The sequence below is a fragment of the Pseudophryne corroboree genome, chromosome 7 (genome assembly GCF_028390025.1).
Source record: "Pseudophryne corroboree isolate aPseCor3 chromosome 7, aPseCor3.hap2, whole genome shotgun sequence".
In the NCBI taxonomy this organism is placed as follows: Eukaryota; Metazoa; Chordata; class Amphibia; order Anura; family Myobatrachidae; genus Pseudophryne; species Pseudophryne corroboree.
This window is the reverse complement of record NC_086450.1, coordinates 252,943,893-252,952,551: the sequence shown is the minus strand read 5'-3', so window position 1 is coordinate 252,952,551 and position 8,659 is coordinate 252,943,893.

The following is an 8,659-nucleotide window of genomic DNA, read 5'->3' as shown; positions in this document are numbered from 1 at the left end:
TGCAAGGAGAGATTGATTGCTTCTTTTTTGGTGGGGGCCCAAACCAACCAGTTATTTCAGTCACAGTTGTGTGACAGACCTTGTCGCTGAAATGATGGGTTTGTTAAAGTGTGCATGTCCTGTTTATACAACATAAGGGTGGGTGGGAGGCCCCAAGGACAATTCCATCTTGCACCTCTTTTTTCTTTCATTTTTCTTTGCATCATGTGCTGTTTGGGGACAATTTTTTTTTAAGTGCCATCCTGCCTGACACTGCAGTGCCACTCCTAGATGGGCCAGGTGATTGTGTCGGCCACTTGTGTCGCCTAGCTTAGCAAATCCAGCGACCTTGGTGCACCTCTTTTTTCTTTGCATCATGTGCTGTTTGGGGACTATTTTTTTAAATCTGCCATCCTGTCTGACACTGCAGTGCCACTCCTAGATGGACCAGGTGTTTGTGTCGGCCACTTGGGTCGCTTAGCTTAGTCACACAGCTACCTCATTGCGCCTCTTTTTTTCTTTGCATCATGTGCTGTTTGGGGACTATTTCTTTGAAGTGCCTTCCTGCCTGACACTGCAGTGCCACTCCTAGATGGGCCAGGTGTTTGTGTCGGCCACTTGGGTCGCTTAGCTTAGTCATCCAGCAACCTCGGTGCAAATTTTAGGACTAAAAATAATATTGTAAGGTGTGAGGTGTTCAGAATAGACTGAAAATGAGTGGAAATTATGGTCATTGAGGTTAATAATACTATGGGATCAAAATTACCCCCAAATTCTATGATTTTAGCTGTTTTTGAGGGTTTTTTGTAAAAAAACACCCGAATCCAAAACACACCCGAATTCAAGAAAAAATTTTCAGGGAGGTTTTGCCAAAACGCATCCGAATCCAAAACACGGCCACGGAACCGAATCCAAAACCAAAACACAAAACCCGAAAAATTTCCGGTGCACATCACTAACTTTTTTATTCCTTTTTCCCTGCATGCAATTTCTACCCATAATGTCTCGACAGTGTCTACAGTCCCCTCCTGAATATCTTCCCGTATATCAGGTTTTAAAAATGGCTTTACGTAAAGACACACCCCTCCACCCTTTTTATTTAGTCTGTCTCTCCTAAACAGTGTATAGCCCTCTAGATTGACTGTCCAATCATGAGATTCGTCCCACCAAGTTTCAGTAATGCCTGTAATATCATACTGTTTGCTTGCTGCAAGTATTTATAGTTCACCCTTTTTACCAGTAATGCTTCTGGCGTTTACATACATACAACTAAGATAAGTATTTTCCCTTGCGTTAGGGACATCTTTCACCTTATGTAGCAATGATGACCTGTAATCGTCATTGGTTAGTGCTTTGGTAAAATCTCTTTTAGTACCCATGTTAGTAACCTTACCGCCTGCTCTTACCCTCCCCCCAACTTCTCCCCCATTTTGTTTACTACCGCCATCCCCACTATTCTCACTGCATGACCCGTAGTTTCTAGCTAAACCCTCCCCCAGGCTCCTAGTTTAAAATCTCCTCCAACCTTCTAACCATCCTTCCCCCCAGCACCGCTGCCCCCTCCTCAGTCAGGTGCAATCCGTCATGACAAAAGAGATGGCGCCTGACTGAGAAGTCCACCCAGTGTTCCAGGAACACAAACCCCTCTTTCCTGCACCAATCCCTAAACCACACAATTACCTCCCTAATCTCCCTCTGCCTCCCTGGACTAGCACGAGGCACGGGTAATAAGTGTGTCAGCAGTTCCTGCAAGACGAAGGCATTGATGCTATGGACTGGCCCGCCCATTCCCCAGACCTGAATTCAATTGAGCACATCTGGGACATCATGTCTCGCTCCATCCACCAACGCCACGTTGCACCACAGACTGTCCAGGAGTTGGCGGATGCTTTAGTCCAGATCTGGGAGGAGATCCCTCAGGAGACCATCCGCCACCTCATCAGGAGCATGCCCAGGTGTTGTAGGGAGGTCATACAGGCACGTGGAGGCCACACACACTACTGAGCCTCATTGTGACTTGTTTTAAAGACATTACATCAAAGTTGGATCAGCCTGTAGTGTGTTTTTCCACTTTAATTTTGAGTGTGACTCCAAATCCAGACCTCCATGGGTTAATAAATTTGATTTCCATTGATAATTTTTGTGTGATTTTGTTGTCAGCACATTCAACTATGTAAAGAACAAAGTATTTAATAAGAATATTTCATTCATTCAGATCTAGGATGTGTTGTTTAAGTGTTCCCTTTATTTTTTTGAGCAGCGTATATTAGTATGTCCCCTCCCCTCCAGTATATATATTAGTGTGCCCCCTCCCCTCCAGTATACTGTATATATTAGTGGGCCCCCTCCCCTCCAGTATATATATTAGTGTGCTCCCTCTCCTCCAAAATACTGAATATATTAATGTGCCCCCTCCCTCCAGTATATATATTAGTGTGCCCCCTCCTCTCCAGTATATATATTAGTGTACCTGCACCCCTCCTCTCCAGTATATATATTAGTGTGCCCCCTCCCCTCCAGTATATATATTAGTGTGCCCCCTCCCCTCCAGTATATAATTAGTGTGTGCCCCCTCACCTCCAGTATATATATTAATGTACCTTCTCCCCTCCTAACCAGTATATATATTAGTATGCCCCCTATCCTCCAGTATATATATTACTGTGCCCCAGCCCCTCCAGTATACTGTATATATTAGTGTGCTCCCTCCCCTCCAGTATATATATATTAGTGTACCTTCTACGCTCCTAACCAGTATATATATATATTAGTGTGCCCCCTCCCCTCCAGTATATATATATTAGTGTACCTCCTCCCCTCCAGTATATATATTAGTGTACCTTCTCCCCTCCTAACCAGTATATATATTACTGTGCTCCCTCTCCTCCAGCATATATATTAGTGTGCCCCCTCCCCTCAATATACTGTATATATTAGGGTGCTTCCTCCCCTCCAGTATATATATTAGTGTACCTTCTCCCCTCCTAACCAGTATATGTATTATGTGGAAAGAGATGGTATAGCGCCACTTGTGAGGCGAAAAATCTCAGTCAAATCTATGTAAATGAACTATAAAATTTCATTAAAAACACTAATAGCCCACATAACCTTATAAAATGGTGTCAGCCTTACCCTAAAAATGCAACACTGGTATAGTATTGCTAAAAAGTATAGAAAAAGGGGGGATAGGGATAGTGGCGACAAATGCGGCTAAAAAACAGTGTTTTTACGTGTTTTAAAAACGCCAAAAGATGTTATAAAATTAGAAAAATAATTTTTAATATATATGAGAGTAAAAACTGTATCAAAAAAAGGTTTTTAAAATACAAGAGAATTGTTTCTATGTAAGAAGTCTGCTGAGACGAAACGCGTTGGGCCTGCATTGACCACCCACTGCTTTTAAGTTAAGTTTGAATTCCTATCCTTTTATTACTTTTGTATGATTTACATAGAAACAATTCTCTTGTATTTGAAAAACCTTTTTTTGAAACTGTTTTTACTCTCATATATATATTAAAAATTATTTTTATAATTTTATAACATCTTTTGGCGTTTTTAAAACACGTAAAAACACAGTTTTTTAGCCGCATTTGTCGCCACTATCCCTATCCCCCCATTTTCTACAGTATATATATTAGTATGCCCCCTCTCCTCCGATATATATATTAGTGTGCCCCGGCCCCTCCAGTATACTGTATATATTAGTGTGCCCCCTCCCCTCCAATATATATATTAGTGTGCCCCTCCTCTCCAGTATATACACTGCTCAAAAAAATAAAAAGTACACTACAATAACACATCCTAGATCTGAATGAATGAAATATTCTTATTAAATACTTTGTTCTTTACATAGTTGAATGTGCTGACAACAAAATCACACAAAAATGATCAATGGAAATCACATTTATTAACCCATGGAGGTCTGGATTTGGAGTCACCTCCTCCCCTGCAGTATATATATATATTAGTGTACCCCCTCCCCTCCAGTATATATATTAATATACCTCCTCCCCTCCAGTATATATATTAGTGTACCTCCTCCCCTCCGGCCCAGTATATATATTAGTGTGCCCCCTCCCCTCCAGTATACTGTATATATTAGTGTGCCCCCTCCCCTCCAATATATATTTTAGTGTACCTCCTCCCCTCCAGTATATATATTAGTGTACCTCCTCCCCTCCAGTATATATATTAGTGTGCCCCCTCTCCTCCAGTATATATATTAGTGTACCTTCTCCCCTCCTAACCAGTATATATATTAGTGTACCCCCTCCCCTCCAGTATATATACTAGTGTACCTCCTCCCCTCCAGTATATATTAGTGTGCCCACTCCACTCCAGTGTATATATTAGTGTGCCCCCTCCCCTCCAGTATATATACCGGTATATATATTAGTGTACCTCCTCCCCTCCAGCATATATATTAGTGTGCCCCCTCCCCTCCAGTATATGTACTAGTGTGCCCCCTCCCTTCCTAACCAGTATATATATTAGTGTGCCACCTCCCTATAATGTGCAGCAACAATCTCCCCTAGAAGTTACCCTCTCTCTGCACTTGCTCACCGTCCAGCTGTCACAGGCTCCTGTCCACTGAGCGACCACCCACAGTAGCCATTGGCTCCTACGGCTCTTCCCTGACTGGCAGCCGGCATACTGCACCATCAGAGTCATGGCAGCAGCTCCGTAACAAACCCGCTAGTGTAAGCCGTGTCCAGGAATACAGCAGTACAGGTGTGCATGTGCGCCGTTGCCCCAGCAGGGAACACATGAGCCAGAGGTGCTCTCGGCAGGCAGGAATATGTGCTGCCTGCTTCCAGGGCTATAGTGTGCCGTGGCCGTTGTGCTACCCTTGCGGTGCCCTGACACCCAGGAGATGGGCCTGTATGTGGATAGGACAGCAGAATGCAGTGAAGGAAAAAAAATTCCTGTCATTGTCCCAGAAATTCATGCTGGTGTGGGCTTATTTTGAGGAGGGGCCTGGAGCTGCAGCTCCACCCGCCCCATTCTTCATCCGGCCCTGTCCTACTCGCTGCCTCAGTATCAGTGTTTGGCATAATGTGTAAGGGGCATTACGGTGTCTGGCATAAAGTGGCCATGCCCCTATTGTCATGTAGTAACTCCCCTAGTTTTGTGTTACCACGACCCCTCATGGCACCCATTTCAACTATCAGTACCACTAAGAAAAAATTTCTACTGAACTTGCACCACTGAGACTGTAATAACCCTCTCCCCTCTAACCCTAAAGATTCCCTCCTGCAGCCTTAACCTACCCCTTGGTGCTTAACTCTAAGTCCCCCCTGGTGGTGCCTAAACGTAACTGTCCCTTCCCTGGCTGCATACTCATTGCATCTGGCATCCTTACGATCAGGATCCTGTCTGTTGGGATCATGGAGCCGGTCTCCCACCCAATTTGAGACATCGGCACCGCCATTTTCAGGGGTGTGTGGATTCCAGCACCAGGATCCTGACCGCCGTGATCCACAATACCATTGGTAAGCGAGGCAGAAATTGGAGAGTAGTGTGCTTACTGGATTATATGGGGCCTGGTGGCGCCTCCTCCTCCTCCTCCTGGCCATGTGGTGGGTGCGGGCGGGCAGGTGGTGGTGGTGGTGGTGGTGGTGGTGGTGGTGGTGGTGGTACTGTGGGAAAAAAATAACAGTACTGTAAGTGAAGCTGTCAATTTGTAACATGTACTATTCAGTATCCAGGACACATGTACAGTAGTGTAACGATGACAGTCGCACCAGAATTCTCATTACACAATACCATTGGGAAGCGAAGCAGAAATCAGAGAGTGGTGTGCTTACCGGATGATATGGGGCCTGGCGGCGCCTCCTCCTCCTGGCCATGTGGTGGGTGCGGGCAGCAGGTGGTGGTGGTGGTGGTGGTACTGTGGTAAAAAAATTAACAGTACTGTAAATGAAGCTGTCAATTTGTAACATGTACTGTACAGTATCCAGGACACATGTACAGTAGTGTAACGATGACAGTCGCACAAGAATTCTCGTTACACAATACCATTGGGAAGCGAAGCAGAAATCAGAGAGTAGTGTGCTTACCGGATTATATGGGACCTGGCGCCTCATCACCAGCCTGTGGTGGGTGTGGGCTGGCAGGTGGCGGTGGTACTGTGAAAAAAAAAAATGAACAGTACCGTAAGTGAAGCTGTAGTGTATAAATTATCTACTACTGTCTATAAAAATGAATGTCTCTCCTTCTATGTTTCTATACAATTCCACAGTTTACAGGTGGAGGATCGTGAAATTTGGCATACAAGCGTATTAAAACATGGCGGACGCAACTAATACAATTAGCAATCCCTAGCACCCCTAGGGGGGAGACAGCAGCATAGAGTATATCAGTGGACAGCATAGCTCCCGACTGCCTGGACCTATTTACAACACACTTGGTACACATATGACTTACAGGCTGGGAACAAAAACTGTGAGGGTAAGACACCCCTAGCATCCCTAGGGGCCAGTGATAACAGGGCTGCATGTGACAGGGCCAGTGACATGATGTGAGGAGGGGAATGCAGGTAGCACAAACCCACACACTGAGAGTTAAATACTGGAAGTAGCATTGTCCCCCTGCAGCACAGAGTATATCTGGAGATAGATAATGCGCTGCGCTATATAAGAAACTATTAAAAAAATATATAATTTCACAGGAGCACCGACATGATGTGAGGAGGGGAATGGAGGCAGAAGGAAGCCACAGACCAAGAGTTATATAGTGGGAGGAGCAGGGTCCCCAGCAGCACAGAGTATATCAGGCGATGAGTGATGTGTCAGTGATGATGGGGCTGCATGTGACAGGGGCAGTGACATGATGTGAGGAGGGGAATGGAGGCAGAAAGAAGCCACAGACTGAGAGTTATATAGTGGGAGGAGCAGGGTCCCCAGCAGCACAGAGTATATCAGGAGATGAGTGATGTGTCAGTGATGATGGGGCTGCATGTGACAGGGGCAGTGACATGATGTGAGGAGGGGAATGGAGGCAGCAGGAAGCCACAGACAGAGTTATATTGTGGGAGGAGCAGGGTCCCCAGCAGCACCGAGTATATACCGTAGTGAAGCTATCTGCAATGTTAATTATACTGTGTGTTTAATATTTACATTTATTTTTGTAAACAGACATTCTTAACATCCCGGTCTGCCGGATCTCACAGGAAGTGTCCCACCCGGATTGCGGTGAGTTATCTGTGCTAGTCAGGACAGGGGGGTGTATAAATTAGAGATGAGCGCCTGAAATTTTTCGGGTTTTGTGTTTTGGTTTTGGGTTCGGTTCCGCGGCCGTGTTTTGGGTTCGAACGCGTTTTGGCAAAACCTCACCGAATTTTTTTTGTCGGATTCGGGTGTGTTTTGGATTCGGGTGTTTTTTTCAAAAAACACTAAAAAACAGCTTAAATCATAGAATTTGGGGGTCATTTTGATCCCAAAGTATTATTAACCTCAAAAACCATAATTTACACTCATTTTCAGTCTATTCTGAATACCTCACACCTCACAATATTATTTTTAGTCCTAAAATTTGCACCGAGGTCGCTGTGTGAGTAAGATAAGCGACCCTAGTGGCCGACACAAACACCGGGCCCATCTAGGAGTGGCACTGCAGTGTCACGCAGGATGTCCCTTCCAAAAAACCCTCCCCAAACAGCACATGATGCAAAGAAAAAAAGAGGCGCAATGAGGTAGCTGTGTGAGTAAGATTAGCGACCCTAGTGGCCGACACAAACACCGGGCCCATCTAGGAGTGGCACTGCAGTGTCACGCAGGATGGCCCTTCCAAAAAACCCTCCCCAAACAGCACATGACGCAAAGAAAAAAAGAGGCGCAATGAGGTAGCTGTGTGAGTAAGATTAGCGACCCTAGTGGCCGACACAAACACCGGGCCCATCTAGGAGTGGCACTGCAGTGTCACGCAGGATGTCCCTTCCAAAAAACCCTCCCCAAACAGCACATGACGCAAAGAAAAAAAGAGGCGCAATGAGGTAGCTGTGTGAGTAAGATTAGCGACCCTAGTGGCCGACACAAACACCGGGCCCATCTAGGAGTGGCACTGCAGTGTCACGCAGGATGTCCCTTCCAAAAAACCCTCCCCAAACAGCACATGACGCAAAGAAAAAAAGAGGCGCAATGAGGTAGCTGACTGTGTGAGTAAGATTAGCGACCCTAGTGGCCGACACAAACACCGGGCCCATCTAGGAGTGGCACTGCAGTGTCACGCAGGATGTCCCTTCCAAAAAACCCTCCCCAATCAGCACATGATGCAAAGAAAAAGAAAAGAAAAAAGAGGTGCAAGATGGAATTGTCCTTGGGCCCTCCCACCCACCCTTATGTTGTATAAACAAAACAGGACATGCACACTTTAACCAACCCATCATTTCAGTGACAGGGTCTGCCACACGACTGTGACTGATATGACGGGTTGGTTTGGACCCCCCCCAAAAAAGAAGCAATTAATCTCTCCTTGCACAAACTGGCTCTACAGAGGCAAGATGTCCACCTCATCTTCACCCTCCGATATATCACCGTGTACATCCCCCTCCTCACAGATTATCAATTCGTCCCCACTGGAATCCACCATCTCAGCTCCCTGTGTACTTTGTGGAGGCAATTGCTGCTGGTCAATGTCTCAGCGGAGGAATTGATTATAATTCATTTTAATGAACATCATC